The sequence below is a fragment of the Chionomys nivalis genome, chromosome 13 (assembly GCF_950005125.1).
Source record: "Chionomys nivalis chromosome 13, mChiNiv1.1, whole genome shotgun sequence".
Taxonomy (NCBI): domain Eukaryota; kingdom Metazoa; phylum Chordata; class Mammalia; order Rodentia; family Cricetidae; genus Chionomys; species Chionomys nivalis.
The window spans coordinates 49107607-49129501 of NC_080098.1; positions in this window are offsets into that span (position 1 = coordinate 49107607).

Consider the following 21895-nt stretch of genomic DNA (forward strand, 5'->3'; position numbering starts at 1 on the left):
AGGAGAAAGAAAAGGAGTTGGGTGAGTGGGAAGGTAGGGGGATTGGGGAGGGGATGAGAGAGGAGAAACAGTGTTGAAATTGTACTGTATGAAGCAAATTATTTTTAATAAAAATGTATATATATATAAATAAAAAAGTAACATGTCCAAAGAGGGAAACGGGACTAAGTTAGGGGAACTGGGGTAAGAGAGAGGGAGGGGTGAATCTGGGGGAGTTTGGGGAGAAGCGGATATGACCAAAATACAGCGTATGAAATTATCAAAAAATTAATAAAAATATTATATCAAAAAGTTGTAAGTACAGCTGAACTGTGTTAATAAAGAATATTTCCTTTAAGTGCAACTTTTATTTTTTATCATTAAATACTCTTCAATACATGATTTCAAATGACTCATTAATGGACTGTAATTGTGTTTTTATTAAATATTTAATCTTACAACCAATTTTATCTGTTAGATGTCACTTTGAATGTCTTTGTAAATAAAAGTTCTTCCTGCACCACTAACAGAAATTAAATATTCCAGCCGGGCGATGGTGGCACACGCCTTTAATCCCAGCACTCGGGAGGCAGAGGCAGGCGGATCTATGTGAGAAACCCTGTCTCGAAAAAACCAAAAAAAAAAAAAAAAAAAAAAAAAGAAATTAAATATTCCATATATTTAAAAACAAAAGTTGTATAATTGTTTTATATGTGCTCTTGCTTTGACCTGATAATTTCATATGTTTTATCTAATCAGAACTCAAAAGACTATTTTTAAAAAAACTCATCAGTATCAAGGACTCAGGGTGAGCCCTCATCAAAGAGGAGAGTGGTCCTGTCCTTTTCTGTCTCATCAGTTTGGGGTCTTGACCGAAGGGAAACCCCACTTTCTGTGCAGCGTGAGTCACTGTCTGTCTTCAGGCCCACCTGTCGTTCACATTCACCTTCAGGTTCCCTAGTTAATATGTTCAGTCTTTAACTTCACTAGGGATCTAGTTCTAATTTTAAGACAACATTAGAAAGTGAAAGTAGAAAATTATGAACAATGACTGTTTATAAATATCAGAAAGGAGACACTTCAACTCCAGAGTTATCAAAATTTGTTTCCAGGTCACATAGGGAAAAAAAAAAAACCTCCAATTTGTATTTAAACAACCTATACCATGACTACCTGAGTCAGGTTAGGGACATGGCTGTGTGCTGACGAGGCTGCTAAAAGGGAGCTTTAGTAGAACCACTGAGTCCAACATGGTTCAAAGGCCACGGAGACAGATCCTGCCCTAAAGTCTTGATGACACAGAGAAGGTAGATGGCACTCACTGCCCAGATTCTGCTTGATGCTCTTCACCTCGGCACCCATCGCTCCTCCCCAGGGTTTTAGAGTCAACTTCAAAGTCTTTTGCAATCTTCATGGCATAAAGAACATATCAGAAACAACAAAAACCCGTGTAGGGTGGGCTGTAGTACTTACTCTAGCTCTGTGGCCCTGGGCAAAAACCCGGCACAAGCTTGGTTTCCTCATGACAGACAGCAGTAAGCCTGTGTCCACCCATGGAGCAGATCCAGTATGCTACCTGGCTTATTGCAAGCGTGGATATACAGTGAGCGTATTAATGAGCTCATCAGCAAACCCCATATGAAACCTACTGCATGCAAATCTCACTTGTCACAGCTTGTGAAGCGAATGTGCAGCCCTGCCCTCAGCCTCCTCACCACAGAGGGAAGAAAAAGGGACAGGGAGAGTCATAGGCTTGTGCCAGAGCCTGCTCTGGATCCAGACAATGGCTCTTAAATAAAGAATCAAGAGCCAGAGCCTCGTGACTAAGTAGGTATGTCCCGCTCTTCGGTTTATGTTTTCGTTCCTGTGCTGTTTCTATGTGTGAAGTGTGGTTCCCAGCAGTTAATGAGAAGTAGGAGTTGAGTATTGACTACAGAATCATCTAAATTCGGAGGGAGTATTTGATCTCCTTCTGTGTGTAAAAATATAGACAACAGGCTGTGGGGACAGAAGCCAACATTTGGTGCTGTTCTGAAATAAGTGATGTGGGTTTGTGGCCACAACAGGGAGGACCATCAACAGGACCAGAGAGCAGCAGCAGACATTAAGAGACCCCAGTTCTCTAGTTTAAGTGTTTCTGGTCCAATGTGATTTACTTAAGTACTTTTTACTCTTGATTTTGAAACACAAAATCTCCCTAATCATATTTAATCAAATGGTCTTAGCAAACATAAGTAACACAAACCTCTCTCTCTGTCTCTCTGTCTGTCTCTCACTCTCTTTCTTTCTCTCTCTCTGTGTGTGTGTGTGTGTGTGAGAGAGAGAGAGAGAGAGTGTGTGTGTGTGTGTGTGTGATTTGATGTTGCTGTTCAAATCTTTGCCACAACCATTAACAGTTCCCATCCCTTCCCAGAAAACTCAACCTTTGTGTAAGTTTTCTGTAGGTATTCTAATCAGGCAAAGTGGGTATCATTGCATCTTTCTAGCCAAGTGTTAAGTAGCATGGGTCCAACTCCCAGGAAATGTCTGAGCTGGTATAGTTCTTAGGTCCTTAAATTTGTAGACTTGTGTCATCCATGAAAGGAGACCATGGAGTCAAGCTGCTAGTTTATCACCAGCTACATGCATGTGCACATAACCCTACCTCCAGGAAGAAAAAAAAAAAATCCCCAGAGGAGCCATGCCAAAGGGTGGGGACAATGAACAAAGGAAGAGAAAAGATTCCGTAAGGAAATTGCTGTCTGCCCTGATTCATTGCCACCCACACGTCAAATGCTACTGCTATTCTTTAAACCTCGGCAGCAAGGGGTTCTGGATTCCTGAAGATTGCCTCACCATGAGGTTAAGCTGAAAGTCATGGACTTTGTCTTCTGTGTGGCCACCACCCAACTACCCTCCTTGCTGTGACGAGGAACTAGCCTGAGGATGCAGGCCCAGGGCAAGGGTCACCTCCTGCATGTTCTCAAGTTAAAATATTCCTCTTTTCAAAGCTGATGGGGAAATGCTGGAACTGATGGAGAGGGGGATGGTGACAAAGAGAAGATAAATGAAGTAAGAAAGGAGACGATTAGAATTCCCTGGGAACGAATGTGTCTGGGGCCACTTCCACAGAAGTTGGACTGGCTTTCCCACAGAAGTACTAGGAGGGGATGAAAAACTTTCTATCTCCCATCTCTCTACAGCGGCTCTTCTTTGTTGTCAAAGGAAGAATTGACCCAAGGCCCTCGGGCAGCACCTGTGAGGCTGAAGAGGGCATAGGCAGGCTCAAGGCACTGAAAAATCCACTTAGGGTGCACTTATTCACCCCTATATCTTTGATTTAGTTGCTGTGGAATTGTCTGGCAAGTCTCTTGCCCAACCCAATAGAGTCTTCATCCTCTCCATGAAGAACAGACATTTTGCTTGGTAGGCTCTCTTTCTGCAGTCTCACTGTTCTTGGTCAATCATATTCTGAAGCAGCCAATGGAAAAGCCCCGGAATTAACAACTCATGTTCTAAACAGTGTAGCACCTAAGGAGGGTGATGACATCCCTGCCATGTTGCCAGTACGCTGCCTTGCCCAGGATGTGACTCAACTCATGTCCAGAGGGTCCACACTGTATATACCGCTCACCCGTAATTACTCATTGGCCATTGTGGTGATCAGGTTGTCATTGCACCACAGGACTTACGTTTAGACTACCATTCAGAATGGCCCCAAGGGCAAAGGTAATGATGCTGCATGTCGAAACATGCCAACGAGACTCTAAAAAAGGGAATTCTTGACTTAATAAGGAATGAAAAATGTTGTAGGTTAGGAGGTTAAGACCCAAAGTAAGGGCAAATAATCTCTCCATGAAATCATGAGGAAGGCAAAACTATAGTGTTATAATTGTCTACTGCCTTATTAATTATTGTTAACTACACTTTATTGTAGGCATGTATGTAGGGATGGATGTATAGGGGAAAGTATTTTGCATACGGGTATCAGTTCAGTCTGCACTTTCAAACAGTGATGGGGTAGGGGATGCTCTTTCCCGTGGAGAAGCTGCTGGTGTCATTGTCAGGTTGTCAGGAATCACCCTCTCTGCCATCCCAGGGCCTGCTACGTTTGTGCAGGCAGGTGCACCCCTGGGTGTGGGAGACCTGGTAAAGGCATTCCTTCCACCCACCATCGAAACAGCCACTCCCACTGCCTCGGTTTCATGCCTAGTCTTCTGCCTCTGCTTTTCAAGGCGTTACGGGGTCACTTTCTTCTTTTGGCCCCCTTTTTAAAGTCTGTGCTTTTGTTACCACCACAACCAGTGTTAAGTGGTTGCTTCAGTCGTGTACGGCCATACTGTTGAACAACAGAACTTTATCCTCTTCTCAAATCAGGAGCATCCCTCCAAAAGACTGCATATTAGTCCCTGGGATAGAGGGTGGGTGACGCTTTTAAATACCTTCCTTTCGGTGAACAGACTGAGATGGACAGTGGCGGGGGGGCTGACACATAGCAGTAGTCAGGAAATGATGGCAAAAATGGGGGTTCGCCTGGCTATGTTGCGACCTGCTCCCTGTCTAGACCACACAATTTCAGTGCTGCTCCCACCATAGATAAGACAGGCACTTGAAAGAACAGTATCGCTACTGACCGTTTGTAGACGATCCATAAAACGGGGTACAGACCACTGTGACAAACCTTTTGCCAAAGACAAACAAAAAACAGTGCTTTTAGAGTCTATAAGCATTTCTTTCACCTGCTAAGTATTCACCACAGCTGAACGCATCATCAAATGCATTGCAGCTTCTAGAAATAAAATAATCTAACTGAAATGTCCAAGATAACAAAGCTGTCGGCACCGTTGCAGATCTGCTTTCCAATGTGATGGCAAGTGCCTGAGAAAAATTTAAAAAGAGGAAAGGTTATTTGGGTGGTGGCTTGAGGTTTCAGCCTGTGATCAGTTGGTCTTGTTACCTTTGGACCTCTGGTGAGGCAGAATTCTCTGGCAGGGTCATGTGGTGAGGGAGTCTCTCCTCTGTACCAAGGGACCCAGGAAAGCACAGAGAAAGAGGGTTTAGTTGGATGCCAAAGCCCATTTCAAGGGCATCATCCCTCAACTTACCCTTTGTTTGACAGGGCCCAACTCCTAAAGGCTCCAATTCTCCCCACCTGTCGGTACCAACAAGGGGCCATTTTCTAGCATTCAAATTCTAAATTGTAACAAAGACTAACTTCAGGCTTGTCTTTTGCCTCCTGATAGCAGCTGCTTCCTAGCTGACACCACAGCTGGGAGTGAATGACGTAATCATCGAAGAACTTCTTGCTCTTTAAAAACGTTGTCCCTGCTTGTGTTGTGAGTCTCCATCTTAACATTTCAAGTGTGGAGTTCAGTAGCATGAAGCACGCTTACCTTGTTGAATGATGGTCACCATCACCCACCTCCAGAACCTTGCCTCTTCCCAAATGCAAACACTGCTCCCCTTAAATACCAACTCTCCCCTGATTCCCTTTCTCAGCCCCCCACCATCACCTTCTACTTCCTTCTCTATGAGTTTGTCACTGCGGATACCTTTGGTAAACAGAACCACATGGTATTTGTCCTTCTATAATTGACTTATTTCTCCGATAATATCTTCAAGGTGCATTCGTGTTAGACATACATATAACACATTTTGCATATCCATTTATCTGTAGATGGACACCAATTGTGTCCACTTGTTAGCCACTGTGGATGATGCTGGCATGGACATGGATATCCACAGGGATTCCTGCTGCTTTAATGCTGTGATCACGGGCAGATTATGATTCATAGTTCTTCCTGACTCTTTGAGCTGTGTTGCCAAGACCCTGGCATTGTGGTTGAGTCTTTGCTTTTATGTGACTTTGGGCCTCAGAGTTGGTCATCATAGTAAAATGGTGATGATTTCCTCCAGCTTCTTAGAAGATGATTGGGCCAGACCTGAGAGTTGCATCCTCAGATTCTAAGAAGGGGCTGACCTCAGGCTGTGACGCTGCCAAGGATCAGTATCTTGATTGAAAGCAATAGGAGACAGAGCTTGGGCAAGATGTTGAGGTTTCCTTAAATTGATAGGTTTAAATAGGTCTAAACCCCTCTATAATCCCAGACCTGGGTCAACACTGTCAGAAAAGAGGCTAGTACATGACTACAAAGGCATTTTTTTCTAAAAGTTTTGTTGTTTGAAATAATATGAAATATGTGTTGAGTATACATAAACCGTTTTGGGGTTTATGGGGTTTTGTGGGATGAATTAAGGAGGACGACTGACCAGATCTCTTCCTCTTCAGGTGGTAACCTTTAGCCGAAGAGCTGGACCTCTTTCCACGCACATACTGGATCCTGCAGGTTTCCAGAGGACCTAGCTAGTCGTTTCCAGTCTCACCATCCAGGAGGCAGCTACTGGGAGAATGGATGACAGCAGATACCCAAAGATAGCCCTGCTTGGAGGAGTGCGGGGATAAGGCAAAGAGGAAGACCCCAAAAATGCTGGATAGACAGCATAAAGGATGACTGTGGGATTTTAGGTATGACAATAACACAGGCATCTAGGATAGGAACAACTGGAGAAGCGCCATAAATGAGCCACCCATGCGTGCTTAAGCATTGCTGGGGCATAAATGAATACATAGCCGTGGTGATTTTGAATTGGTGGAGTTTTGCCTTGTTCCCACGTGAGAACACATGTACCTCAGCAGGTGAGTCTTTAGTTTGATTTCCATCTTGTTCTCAGACCAGTCCAGTCCTCAGGCTAGGGGATGCCATCACAATTTGACCAGTTCTTTTCCCTGTGAATCTTTGGTATTTGGTCTCTTAGGGGAAGCATTTATCTCTGTGGCATCTTCGTACTCCACCTGTAACAAATGGTCCTAGCTGTGACTGACCCTCCCCTTTCTCTGCGACTCTCTGTGTGTGCAATGAGGGAAAGGGATGTCACTCAGACAGACTCTTGTCAGACCCTGTCACTTCCTTTCTTTGTATAATTATCTGCAGACATGTCCTGTGGGTTCCAGTAGGGAGTCATGGTAGGCACCTTGCATGGGGACAAAAGGAAGCCTGAAACTCAAATCCCTCTTTTCTTCTGGTTTTACAAGATAGTTTCTCTGTGTAACCCTAGCTCTCCTGAAACTCACTCTGTAGACCAGGCTGTCCTTGAACTCAGAGATCCACCTGCCTCTGCCTCCTGAGTGTTGGGATTAAAGGTGTGCACCTCCACTGCCAGGCAACACTAACCGGCTAGCTAAACAAATAAAAGGTGAGTGTGCTGTCCTCTGAGCACCGTGATTCCCATCCCTAATGTCATACAGAACTATCTAGTATCACTTGACTGAAATGGGACTAGAACCTTAGTGGCTTCATTAAGTTATGTGAAGTCTTACCAGGCAGCAGACATAGAGAATGCCATGGATAAAGCAACAAGTTCCCTCCCCCCATTGATATCCTCCTGGGAAGGAAAAGCAACTGATTCCAGGGTGGTCCCCAAGGGACAAGCCAGGCTCTGCAGGGATGAGAACAGCTCCAGCCTTAGCAGGTCCAGGTGTTTCCTTGGCTGACTTGCAATCCTCTGAAAGCAGAGCGGTCTGTTGCTCTGAGCAAAACGCTGTGTTCTCAAGAGAGAAGTGATCTGAAATCCAAGTGTTGCCTTGCTTGGAACTGCAGATGGAGGCCCTCCCGGGTGACTCTGCCATTCTTGGGTCTTGCTTGTGTCCTAGGTCAGCCTGTGACACTTCTCTAGGCTACACAATGTGTCTGTGTCCACTCTACAGTTCCCATGCCTGGGTTCTGAGCAATACAACCACCTGCACCCCAAACCTCCCTGCCACTGAACACCAGGTGGCCTCTTGATAGGGAAGAGGAGGTACAGGTGCATTGCTCGCATGTTTTCCAGAACAATTGCTTTTTATCAGCCTGACTTTCTTGTTATAGAATGCAGTCCTTGGCAGGAAGTCACAAGTCTGTTGACTCTGCAAGTAAGATAAACAAACCTCCTTTGACACACAGAATGGCAGCATCTGTGATTTCCCTCCACCCATGTAGAGCAGGGTGGTTGAAGTCCAGTAGAGCAAAGAGCTGGGTTTTAAATATATAAAGAAAAAGTCAGATTTAACTATATGACAAGATGCCCCATTATAGAAGGGAAGGAGTGGACCCCATCTGCCTCATCCAGGGGGAACTCAAGCCAGAAAGAAAGGTAGTCAGAGATAGGACTGGCCCACTGTCCAGGAGCAAACATGAGTTTGAACAGGCTGTTTCAGATGGGTCCCATCTCCCGCGTGAAGTAATTATCTGTGAAGCTAAAAGACAACCAAAGCATTTTGCTAGCTGTGCAATTGGCCACTAAAAATAAAGCTTAGATATACAGCCATAAAAAGGTAGCCTTTCCCCCTCTTCACTGTTCATTTGAAGCTAGCTCAATAAGGATTAAAATTAGTCTTCTGCCCCCGATGAAAAGTAGGGCCATTTCCCTGGTTTGCTGGTCATTGGTATCAGAAAATTCCACTAAGACCTTAAAAACATAAAAGCAAGACTAACGAGGACAACAGTGCTCTCTGCAGACAGCCCCAGAACTCCCTGGTAACCCCAACCCAGGCCTTTGCCAGTGTCCTATGATGGCGGGGGTTGATGTCTTATTTCTTCTTTAGCTGTCTGTCCTGCTGGCCAGGCTCTAGGCTTTGGTTTTTTAAAAGGGCTATAGGAAGGAAGAGAAGTAAGGAAAGGATTGATACCTGCCTGATGCTGTCACGAAGCAGCTCCAGGGACCCATGACCTGGTAGATGTTTAGAGCTGAGTCTCCTGTCTGTATTTTCATGCATTTAATGGGGAGGCAAAAATACAATTTTTGAAGGCCTTGAAGATTTGCTTGTAATTCCCAAAATAAAAATAGTATATTTTCCTAAAAATAATTCCAAGTTAGTATACAATAATTTGGATTTATTTTACAGCAGAAAAACCAGTCTGTGACAAGATAGCAGATAGTCATGGTGTTACACTGAGGGAGAGTGATGGGTACCAGTCCAACTTTCCCCATATCTCACTTACAGCCATTTTTGCTTCTCTCTTCTCGGGTGCTGGCTTTCCTAGCCTCTGAAGTTGGGCCCCATGGAGAGAATGCACCTCAAGTCTCTCTTCCATGGGTGGACAAGGTCTCTAGGTCACCAAGTTCAAAGGAACTAGGTAACACCCTCATTTCTACTTAAGGAAGGAGAGCCTCACTTTAGTTCTTATAAATAAGAAAAAAAAATGAGAGCCTCAACTATGGAAATGGAAGAATATTGCGGGATTTGAGAAAAATTAGGAGACTTGACCAAAGCACCTGTCACACAATGAAAGTCAATAAGCATGAAATCAAGAAGGATGTGATGGGATGGGGAAGAGAAAAGGACTGACAAGCACCCATTTTGTACTAGCTCTTGCTTGGGATAAACAATGCTACTACACTCAACATTGGTTATCTGGTGCATCAGGCAAGATTCAGTGGCTGAGTCTGTGGGGGTTTGAATAAGATGCCCCCCATAAGATCATCTATGTGAATGCTTAGTCATCAGGTAGTGGTACTACTTGAGAAGGATTAGAAGGTGTGACCTTGTTGAAGTACATGTGGCCTTGTTGGAAGTGTGTCGCTCGGGTTAAGTTTTGAGGTTTCAAAAATTCAAGTCAGTCCCAATGACTCTTATCTTCCTGATGTCTGTGGGTCTGGATTTAGAACTCTCAGCTACTTCTCCATCACCATGTCTGCCTACAGGTAGCTAGCCCCAGTTAAAGGTTTTCCTTCGTACAAGTTGCTGTGGTCATGGTGTCTCTTCACAGTGATAGAACGCTAAGACAGAGTCTGAAGCTTAATCATTGTATGGAGATTTGTTTTATTGAGGGCAGTGTGTTATAGGTTCTGAGTAACTGTTTCTACTGAGTTCATTGAGGTAGTGGGGCTGGAGAGATGGCTCATCACTTGAGAGAACTTGGCGCTCTTACAGAGGACTGCAGTTGAATTCCCAGTATCCACAGCAGGTAGCTCACAATGACCAGTGACTCCAGCTTCAGGGGGTCTGATGTCATCATCTGGCTTCTAGGGGCATGTGCGTGCAAGTACTTGAAAGCATCCCTGTGACACACGCATATATAAACAAATTTTTAGAAGTAGGTTTAAAAGAGTTGTCATGATCAAAACCTCAGATAAGATAATTTGTGAGCAATTCTAGGAATTTTAACTTGTTGTTTTAGGGATGATCCATTTGACTTTTCTGTCTCTGGAGTTGGCTAACTTTCCCACGCTAAAACCCAAGGAAATAATTGACACTGACTTAAAACAGATTCACTATCCTCAGCTGTCGCCTAGGTCCACAGATCAGCAATACCTGAAGGACACTGGTTAAAGATAACCTCTCCAGAGCCCTTACAGTGCTTCAGGAGACACAGTATCCAAGCTCCATCTGGTTAGGGAAACAAGATAGTGGCTGTCTCAGCCAGAGAGAAGTCTCTTCTATTCTACACAGTGCCTGAATGAGCTGCTGATAGGTACACTCCAAAGAGCGTCCTTGACCAGAACCCTCAGGATATAGGCACGGACACTAGATGCTCTCTGCTAATGACATTGCAGTGTCTCACTATCTGCTGCTGCTGGGTAGGAGGGTATCTTCAGGAGAATACTTCTAGAAGCAAGTATCTGCCATTTCTACAACCCACCACACTAGTCCGAGTAACTCTAGGACAATGGTTCTGAACTGGAGGGTTGTAACCCATTGGGTGGTTGAATGACTTTTTCACAGGGGTCAGGATATCAGGATATCAGATATCCTATACATCAGGTATTTACATTATGATTCATAACAGTAGCAAGATGACTCTTACAAAATAGCAATGATATAATTTTATGGTTGGGGGTCACCACAACATGAGGAACTGTGTTAAAGGGTTGCAGCATGAAGAAGGTTGAGAACCACTGCTCTAAGAACATCCTTTGCTTTGATTCTGACCATACAAGGTACATGCTGAAGACTTAGGATAGCTGGGTGCTGTTTTGCTGGCATTTCTATCTGCTTGTCTTACCACTTTCCTCATTAATTAGACTATCCATCTGTGAACACATGATATATCCTGTGCTTCCTGCACCCGAGGCAGGCGTTCCATGCTGCCCCCTGGGACTCTGTCCTACTTTCTGGTTAGCTCACTGTCTTATACCAGTTGCTCTCAGGGGATTCCCTGGGAAGTCTCGCCAGTTATAGACTCCCATCAGAATCTTGCAGTCAGTGTGCTCTCCTCTTAATCAGAACCGGATCTAATGATGTCTTTGATCTCCATGAGTGAATTCAAAGTGCACATGTCTTTCCCTTTGGGGCTGCAAACGTGTATCCTCTCATAGGTGCTCCCTGTCTTGGGGAAATAAAATTCTTTCTGTAATCTTTAACTGCCTTTTCTTTGTAGCCATGTCATCTGTAGAGAACTGAGGGAACATTGAAGGAGTCAAATGAAACACAGTGCTAGGGGCTCCTGTTCTCGGCTTTTCATTGGTCAGTGGAACCTGGTGCTCTTAGATCTGTAGCTACCAGGTCTCTGGTGGGGCTGGGCAGTCAGGAGCACCTTGTAAGGTATGAATACCTTCTACACTACACTCAGCATGTTCAAATTCCCTTTCAACTTGTTCCATTTCCTCTCTGAAGGCGAGTGTGGGTTACCTCAACTTGTTAACCCTTTGGTTACCATTTTGACAGTCTCATATTTTCACTTCTGTCTTTTGCGGGCTGGCACAACTTGATCATGAACGTTCTTTCCCATGTGCAGGAACCCCTTCCTGATTACACTGGTGCCTTCATCTAGCTTCTCCAGTCCCCTCGCTTACCCCCTATTCCCTAGAGAGAGATAAGAGGAAAAACAGTCACCACTCCCTGTCTGCACCAGGCCACATCCCAAGGCCTCCGCCACCCTCAACTCTCCTGAGCGGTTTGAGGAAAGACCCTGTTGCGTCTCCATGTTGTTTGTTGTCGGGCACCAGAATAGCAATGGCTCTTCCTCCCTCCTTCAGACCCATCCTTCCCGCCTTGCTTGCTTCACAAGCACAAAAGAAAGAAAACACACTCACATCCTGGACTTGACCAGGTTTCCAAAACAACCAAACTTCCCTCACTTTCAAAGAGACAAGTTCCCTGTGACTTCCAAGGTCAGATGTTCAACTCCAGGGGCTTCTTAAGCTTTGTTTGACCTTTCCTGGAGATCTAGGGATGTCACAGCAGGCTACCTCATTGACTGCGGGACAAGTATTTTGTCATCTGCTTCCTGTTGGCCCAGGAGTTTGGACGGTAGGGTAGAGCAGTGTGGTTGGAGCTACTGCTGCTAAAGACAGACAAGAACTCATGTTTAGGACACCAACGGAAGGAGCGCTCCCTGCATTTCCACACTCGGTCTTTTTGGTAGGTTCTGCCAAAGTCAGTTTAGAATCTGATGACTAACATCAGCCTTCTCTTTTCACCGTTCTCTAGGAGTCTCATCCCGGGCTCTGGTACTTATTGACCGGCATTACTTGTTAGTCATTACATTCTCTGTGGGACTTCTTTCTGTATTGATATTTCATTTGTATTTTAATAAATAAAGCTTTCCTGAAGATCAGAGAGTAAAACCATCCCACTGGTCAGTCTACAGACCCGGCAATGGTAATACACACCTTTAATCCCAATAACCACGCTAGTTTGCCATAGAAACTGAGCAGTACATGCCTTTAATCCCAGCACTAGAGAGGAATATAAAATGGGAGGAGCCAGCTCCCAGACACAGCCTCATTCTGAGATTCCTGGAGGCAGGATTGCCATTTCAGACTGAGGTAGAGTTAAGAGCTGTTTAGTTTTTCTGACCTTCAGGCAAGTTTTATTTATTAAAATAAACAAATGAAATATCACTACACCTTATTACCTGAGGGTAAGTGTAGTGGTCTAGTGTCATTTACCTGCTCTTTGATTGCCTCATAGAACCTTAGTTCTCCACCATGAAATAAATACACCCATTTCCACCTCAGGTTTTTTACTAACTGGAGTAACTCATGCAACATCTTTTGGGTTGTTTTTGCCACAATAATAGACATCAGTGCATTGCTAATGTTATTGTACTTAACGTGGGTGCTGTGGTTGAATGCACTTTGAGCATGTCCCTGATATGTTCATGTGTTGGTGGCTTGATTCCTATCCTGGTGGTGTTGGGTCTTATGGAGTCTTTAAGAAGTAGGACCCAATGGGGGATGCTTGGGACACTGAGAACAATAAAGTAGTTCTCGTGGAACCCTAGTTAGCATCCACAAGGGCAAGTTGGTCAAAGGAATGAGCCTGACTCTGAACTGGGCCTTGACTCCTTTCCCATGGGCCTCCCCCTTCACAATCCCTCCTATTGGGATACCAGTTCCGATAAGCTCCTGTCAGAGCATGAGCCCCGAGTGCCCAGTCTTGCTCCCCAGCCTCTACATGTGTGAGCTAAACAAACAGCTTTTCTTTGTAAGGTTCCCAGTCATGTGTGCTTTGTTACAGCAAACTCTGACGAGAGTGGATGTTTTAAATGCTCTTTGAATCTTTGCAAGAGATAGTTCACAACAGGAGAGCTACAGGAGAACAGATAAGGATTGGAAAATAAACTTCTATGCATTAATATTAAAACCGAGAGACAGTGGAAGAAATATTGGTGCTTGAAAGGACCATGGGCTTTGGGTGCCTGCCACGTGAGCAGATTGTACTTCCGGGCTTGATAGTCAAAGAACAAACTTGCAGAAAAAAGAAAACACTTGGGAATTTTTAATAAAATCCAGTGCTCATTAGTATGTGAAAAATTAGATTTACCTATATCCTCCTTCTCCAGGACATGCACAATTGCAAAAAAAAAAAAAAACCTCTAGTAACACACTTGTATTGATCCCCTTGCTGTGATTCTGAAGATTCAACAAAGAACAAACCAGATCACATGGGGCTTCCATGCCACTAAAGGCAAACTCAGTAATTTAAAATAAATTACATCTCTGGGGCTCATTTTACAGAAATTTGTATTTTGGAGTTATAGCTCAGGCCAAGGCTACATTTGTTTTAATGTTCTTCATGCTAACATTAGCTGAAGTCAAGATTGAGTGAAAAATCACTGATAAGGCCATCATCTCTCCAGTTCCTCATTCCCTCCTGGAAGGACCAAAGAAGAAAGCCATGAGACTCAGGAAGTTCATGAAAATTCCAGGACTCATCAGACCCCTCCTCCAGGTCACATGACTAGTGAGCAGTCTCTAAGAAAAAGAAGTCTCTTCAGTGGAGCTGCTTACAAGCTGTTCTAGGAACTCCAGGGATTCACAAGTCATCCCCACACTGAGTGAGCTTTTGGGGTGAAGCTGCCTGAGAGGCTCCTGTGCTTTACCCATACTCTTAAAGAGACCCTGACATCCACCGCTTTGACAAGCTAGACTTGAGGAGGATCATTTCATTGTCTTCAGTGCCCTACCTGGAACAAACAGATGTTGATTTGTGCGTCCCCAGGAAAAGTTATGCAACAAATCAGGTAAAGACACTCAACAGAGATTCCCTAATCCCCACGTAGCACATTTCTGTGTCAAGAACAATTGTTGCTGTGGACACTCCATCCCATTATTTCCACACCTTGAGAGAACTAAGACACCAGCAGAGAAGGGCCAAGAAATGGAGAGAGTAGAGAAGATTCTACATAGGGACAGCAAGATGAGGGAGGTGTGTTGGCTCTTAGTGGAGCCATGGAGGAGGATTCTTGAAGGGGAAGACTAAGAGAGGATCCAGAAAGGTACTAGGAATCATATCTGTGGGGTGAGAAGGGCTAAACAGGCAAGGTGGACATGCACAGCCAGAGGCAGAGCAGACATGCAGGGAACTGTAAATGAAGCATGCTGGAACTCCTAAACTACATAAACACAGAGTGTGGGAGAGAAGGAGAGATGGAGAGGAGTATGAGGTTTGGCCTCCATGAAGGCTGCTGTGAGAAGATGCCCCAGCTGTACGCATTCTCGGGGCTATTGCATGCAGTGGGTTCTTATGGGCTCGCTTTGACCGTGGTTACACACAGATATTCACACTGATTGAGACTGCTCTCCACAGCTGAGGTGTGTGGTAGGGCTGGGCTGTCTGGGTTGGTGCTAATACACGTGATGGTCACAAGACGATGAAGTCAGCTAATGATTAATTTCCTAGAACTTGTCTGTTGCTAGGCAACACCTTGAGTGATAGCTGAGCTCAGCAGGCTTTACTCTCCTTGCAGAATATCTGCCCTTAGCGTGTGTCTCTTGACCACACCCAGCTATGTGGCAGAGGCCCCCGATGCCCTCCAAATCCTTTCCACGCAGACCTGGGTCAGCCTTAAGCAGCCGTGGCTTACCTCACAGAGTTGAAAGATGGAAGTCAGAGGTGAAGGCATGGGCGGGGCATGCTTCTCTGGTTTCTCTCTCCTTGGCTTGAAAATGGCATCTCTTTGGTTCCCACTTGGCCTTAGTTCAGTCTTGTGCTGTAGTTAGTCCATTTCTTACAAGGACATCTGTGACATTAGATGAATACACTCGCAAATGACCCACTTTACTGTAACAACCCCTATAAGGACACTGATATCCAACACAGCCACATTCTTAGGTACCGGAGGCGAGGCACTCAACACATAAATTTTCTGAAGGAATAAAATTCATTCATAACAACGTTTGGGCATTAAGAGTTTTGGAAGATGACTTCTCAGCAGAGTTCACTGTCGGCACTGTCAGGGTAACACTAATAGTTGAGCCAGCAATGTGGTTTTTTGTTTGTTTGGTTTCTGTTTTTGTTTTTCTGAGACAGGCTTTCTTTGTGTAGCTTTGGTGCCTGTTCTGAAACTAGCCCTTGTAGACCACAGGGTGTTGAGTCTTAAAGCATTAACTCATCTTCAATCTCTAGCTCCTCTTTCCACAAGGTTGGAAGCTGAGGCTCAGGGCTTGCTAATGGTGACCCTATGTGTGTTTCCATATGAGGGTACGATCAGAGCCACTTTCCCTCCCCTGGAGGGAGGGTCTTGGTCACCAGTGGACAGTTCAATTGTCTGTCCCATTCTTCCTAGGGATGAGTTTATCTTTAGACACTTCCTAACCTGCATCCTCCAAACACACCTCATGAAATGGTGCAAACCCCTGGTAATGGGAAGTGCTTCTGCTCAGGCTGGGGTTGTGCCTCTTCCTGTGTGCTGCTGTGAAATGCATCTTCTCAGACTCTGAGAGTTTCAAAGTGTGTTACACAACACCACAGGTTTCTCTAGACTTCTTTCACAGTGCCTTTGCTGTTTGTGCTTTCTAACTTGCTTTTGTAGCAGACTGAATTCTATGGAAGTTTTACAAGAAGATAGGGGTAAAGAAAGTGATCCATTAGCATTGATGTAGCCACTGCCATAGCGCACATATATACATAAATATAGCCATCAGCATAGCAATAGTCACTGATGCAGCCACCACCATTGCTGCAGACTACCCACAGTCAGACCTGGACATAGTCACCAATATAGCCATAGCTGATGTGAAAAGTCCTTTTGTATATGTGTTGCTTTTATTGGTTAATGAATAAAGAACCTGCTTTGGCCTGTGATAGGGCAGAGTAGAGCTAGGGAGGAAAACAAAACTGAATGCTTGGAGAAAGAAGGCGGAGTCAGGGAGAAGCCATGTAGCTTCTGGAGCCTACTGAAAATTTGCCAGTAGGCCATGACCTCATGGTGATGCATAGATTAATGGAGATGGGCTAGTTTAGGATATAATGCCAGCTAGAAATATGCTTAAGCTATTGGTCAAACAATATTGCAAATAATATAGTTTCTGTGTGATTATTTCGGGTCTGAGCAGCTGGGAATGAATGAATGAAGAGCCTCCGACAGCACATAACCACAGAAATAACCAGAAGACAGTACCATAGCCATAGTCATAGACATAAACATGGGTACAGACATAGATATGAGTCAACCTCATAGTCATTGATATAAAAACACAGCTGTAGACAGACTCAGATGCCAACATGGCATATGCATATTCAATCTCCACATCACCCGTTAAAGTAAAGGACATGCAGAAATGAGGTCTTCTACTCTCTGAGAATATCTTCTCATATTCCCACCCTATCTCATCATGGCCACAGGCTGTGTGTGCACCAGTCATCTCATATCATGTCCCAGTGCTGGCTAAGAAGTGGTGGGACCCTCATGCACACACAAATGGTTCACACTACCCTGGGTGTTGTGAGCTGTTTCTGGTCATCTTCATTGGCTTATGTCATCAAATGACTAAGACATGGAGTCCTGTGGGAGAAAGACCCGGGCGTTCCCATGAGCATGGTGTTGCCTTGGGTTTCTGATCATTTTCACAGACATGTTGTGGCTCCCGTTTTTAGGGTAAGTGGAGGTTGTACAAACATATTTCTTCTTGCAGACATTTATCCGCAATCCCACTTTACTATGGTGGGGCTCGCTAACCTTGCCAGCCTTGCTTGGTCTTTGACCTGGGTTGTTAGAGCCTTCTCAAATTCATTGTGAGGTTCAAACATCAGGATTAAAAGCAAACACTTGAGGACTTTGAAAATAGCACCTATAAGACTGTCATAAGATGCCATGACCAGAAAACTTAGAAAAGAAAGTTGAAAGCTTATGGTTCCTGGGGGTTAAAGTCTACGAGGACAGAATAAAGGCGCAGTGGCTGGAGCAGCAGATGACAGCTCATATCTTGATCTACAAGTAGAGGGCAGAAAGCACACTGGGAATGCCATGAGCCTTTTGAAACCTCAAAGCCCACTCCCAGTGACATACCTCCTCTAACAAGGTCACATGCCTCCTAGTCCTTCTCAAACAGTTCCAACAACTGAGAACCAAGAGCCAGTGGGAGCCATTATGATTAAAACCACCCAGATTCCATCCCTAGCCTCTATAGTCTCATGGCCATATCAAAATGCAAAATGTATTTTGCCCAACTTCAAAAGTTCCCATAGTCTTTCACAGTCTCAACACTGTTTCAAAGTCCAAAGTGTCTCCTGTGACTCAAGGCCATTTCTTTACTGTAACCCCTTGTAAAATAAAACAACAACAACAAATTACAAACTTTCAACATACAATATCACAAAATATATGTTTACATTAGCGTTCCAGAAAAGGAGGAGCAGGGACATAGAGGGAATGCTGGACCAAAGCAAGACTGAAACCCAGCAGGGCAAATTCCAAACTCTGGTACACCATGTCTGATGTCACAGGGCTTAGATGGCTCCATCTTTCCAGCATTGCTAACTGCAACACACTTCTCTCTCTTGAGCTGGCTCCACCCCCGTATGTGACTCTCCTCACAAGCTGTGGTAGACACCCCACAACTCTGCCATCTCCAGCTTCTTGGGGTCTCCAATATAATCCAGGCTTCACTTCCACAACTTCATACAGCACCTCTCATGGCCACCATGCAGGGACTCCCTTGCCAAACACCTGGCCTTAGAGGCCCCCCTTAACCGCAGAGCAAGATTCTACCATGCCTTTACTCCTATACCCTTTGTGACTCTAAAGTCAGAACCAGGTGGCCAATGCCAACAAGTTCCGCTGTCTGTTTGGGGTGGAGCCTGGCCCCTTAAGTCACCTTTGCAGTGGCTTTCCTTTGTTGTTGCTTTAATCCTAAATTAAAGAATTTAGAAGCATAAAATTCTTTAAACCATGTCCTTTCACAAGTTGGAAGCTCAGCCGGGTGTGTTCTTATCTTGAGAGCACCCCATACTTATTCCATTTCAGATCAGAACCCCTCCCTAGTCTCCTTATCTTTTTCGGAACAAACCTTGGCTCCAACATTAAATTTTCTGGTACTCTTTTTCTTTTTAAATGGTACATTTTTGCATTTCTTTGCTCCATTTGCTCTTTTTCAGTGTAGACCTGCATAGAAGTGATTACTAAGAACCACGTGACAGAGTCAATATTGGCCTCTCTTGAAATCTCCTCCATCAAATAAATTAGTCCCTTACTTTATATTTAGCCTCGGGATGTCACAGAAATGGCCTCTAGTCCAGTAGTTTTAAAGCCCTTGCTTCTCTCTGAAGCCTCTTCTTTGAGCCTCCACAATCCACTACACTCACTCTGTCTTCTACATTTCTTCTAGAATGGCCCGCTAAGCTCTGCTTACAGCTTTCCACCACTTTCCCAGTCCAAAGTTTCAAAGTCTTCCATATTCCTCCAAAAAAAAAAAAAAAATCACCTAGTCAGGCCTGTTGAAACAATATGCCACTCCCTGGGGCCAGCTTTTCTCTTAGAGTTTTTATTGCTATGATAAGACACCATGACCAAGGCAACTTATAAAGGCAAGCAGTTATGTGGACTTATGGTTCTAGAGGGTTAGTATATGGTGATGGAGTGCAGCCTTGGCAATAGGTGGTTGGAACAGGAGCTGAGGGCTCACACCTTGGTCCACAAGCAGAAGGCAGGGGAAGGAGCACACTGGTGTGAGTCTCTTGAAACCTCAAGGCCTGCCCCCGGTGACACACCTTCTCCAACCAGGCCTCCTCATCCTTCCCCAAAAGTTCCAACATCCAAGGACCAAGTATTCAAACAGATGAGCCTTTGGGGGACATTTTCATTTAAATCATCAGAAATGGACAATTCTCCAGTTTCACACAGAGGTTCACAATGCATATTCCAACACTCATTTAGGTAATTGTTCACAGCTCCCTATCAGGGCATGATCACCATCACCCACTTCCTCTGTTCTGCTCCGGAGTTTCTTATTAGAGTAAATCGTCTCCCTGTCCTTGATGGCCTTCCTTGCAGAGAGATTGCATTATCATTATGCCACATCAACACCAGAGACATAGAGCATCCCTGGTACCAGTGAGAGCCACAGAAGATCTCTTTAGATGCTATGGTTCTGCATTTATGATACCGTGTTTACATCCAATGCTTTGATCTGAATGTTCTCCTCAAAACAGGCATCCTACCTGTAAAAACGACTTGGCTCTCTGTCAGGAGAATCTGATGAAAGAAAACATGGTATCGTATGGAAGAGGAAGCCTTCACCACTAAGGTAGTAAAAGGAAAAAAAAATCAAAGGGGACATATGACACTTTAGTAGGATGTGAGCCACCTAGGGTGAGCAGGGAAATGATGGGTATGAGGTAAAATGTCCCAAAGATTATAACAGCAACAATACATTCCTAAAGCGACATAAGGAGCTGAGTCTCACACAAACACATATGTAATGTGTATATCTTATATTTTTATATATGTGATATTTTATATAGACATAATATCAGATATATATAATAAAAATCTGCATTTCTGATTCTGCTCATAGCAGAAACAAGTGGCAATTTGAGTCAGGTAGTTCTTACCCATGGAAAGTCGTTTGTCCTGTGCACTATAGGATATTTAGCAAGATATTTGGTCTCCAGTTATTACAAGCCAGGAACACCCCATCCTGATTATGACCACCAAAAATGTCCTTATATACTTCCAAATGTCAATACGTCCCCTCCCCCTCCATACCAGCAAAGGGCAACTATTGGCCTACAGGCTGAGATGAGAGTCGAGATAGATCTGGGAAAGGGATGTATACCATTTCCCGCTGTGCCATCTCTGTAAAGCTGTCCTAACAGTTTCTCATAGCACGGCATTCCATATCTCCTTCACCTAGCCTCCTCCCAACAGTGAATGTTCCTTTCTTTCGCCAAGCCTGTTCCAGTAGCTATGTGTCAGATCACAGTCATCTGCCCTTGACAACTGCCCCTTTGATTCCTCCGAGGGGGAGGGTGGGCTGTCCTGTCCTGTCTGAAAGGCTCCTTGGTTCTCTGTGATCTCCTCCATGTGTGGATTGCAACACACGGGAATAGACAGCACAGAGACAATAGGCAGGCTCGTTAGCAAGGCCTTTGAAGTGAGCAAAGCAGGCCTGGAAGCAAGCGCCTCCCTTCACCTCCTTCTTCCACTCTCTATACTTCCCAAGGTCCCTGGTGGCATCTGGCAAGAGGCTAAGAGGAAAGAACTGTGACTTCAGGGGCTGAGAGAAGGCTGCTCCTTTCTGGAACAAAAGCCAAGGGGACAGCAGAGTACATGTCCCCCTGGAGGAGCTGAAGGGTAGGGATTCTAAGCTCAGGCTACCGTGAGGACCAACCAGGCAAGAACTGAGCCAGGGTATAAAATGGAGCATCCCAGAAGGGAGTGGTCAACCTTCCACATAATGTGACAAATACCAGGCTCAGAGTGGAGCCAGTAGCTTAAAAAATTAAAGGCTGAGCTGCCACTGAACTTTTGTATGGTCCCAATACACAGGTAAAACCTATAGGAGGCAAGGGAGAGTCAATAAATCTTCCAAATCCCAGTTCACCAATAGGAGCCCAGAGGCAGCTGAGAAATAGGCGATTGAAACTCGCCATTCTGCCAGCTGCTAACTTCCAAGCTAGACAAGGGCCCTGCTGCTGAATTCATCCAAGTGCAGGTGGCTTTGGGTGGATCATTGGCCTCTGGAATCAGAAAATGCCAATCATGATGGCTAGAGTATTAAAGGTCTCCTGCTGGTGTGTGTGTGTGTGTGTGTGTGTGCGCGCAAGGTGGAGACTTCTCAGTGCCTGCTCTCTTGTTGGAGACATGTGAATGTCTTCAAGGAGCCCTCATGTGCTCCAGGCTATGTGTAGTTTTAAAATATCATTTGCAATGCGCTTCACAGATCTGGAAGTCCTTTCTGTGCAAATGTGAAAATGAATGTCTAAGTGGAACCTCACTGCATTTTCCTTCAATAGCACTCCAGGAATGAGACGTGGTACAGTCAGCTCTTCCAGGGTCGCTATGGATTTGCATGAAGGAAGATACAAAAGAAATCCTCATGGTCTGTTGCTTCAAGTAACATCAGATCTCTCTTCCAGGGTGAGCCTGCTGACAAGAGATTGAGATGGAGATGTAGGTTAAAACCTTAAAGCTCTTATTCCCTGCACATGGGAATGTAAACAATCCAGGTG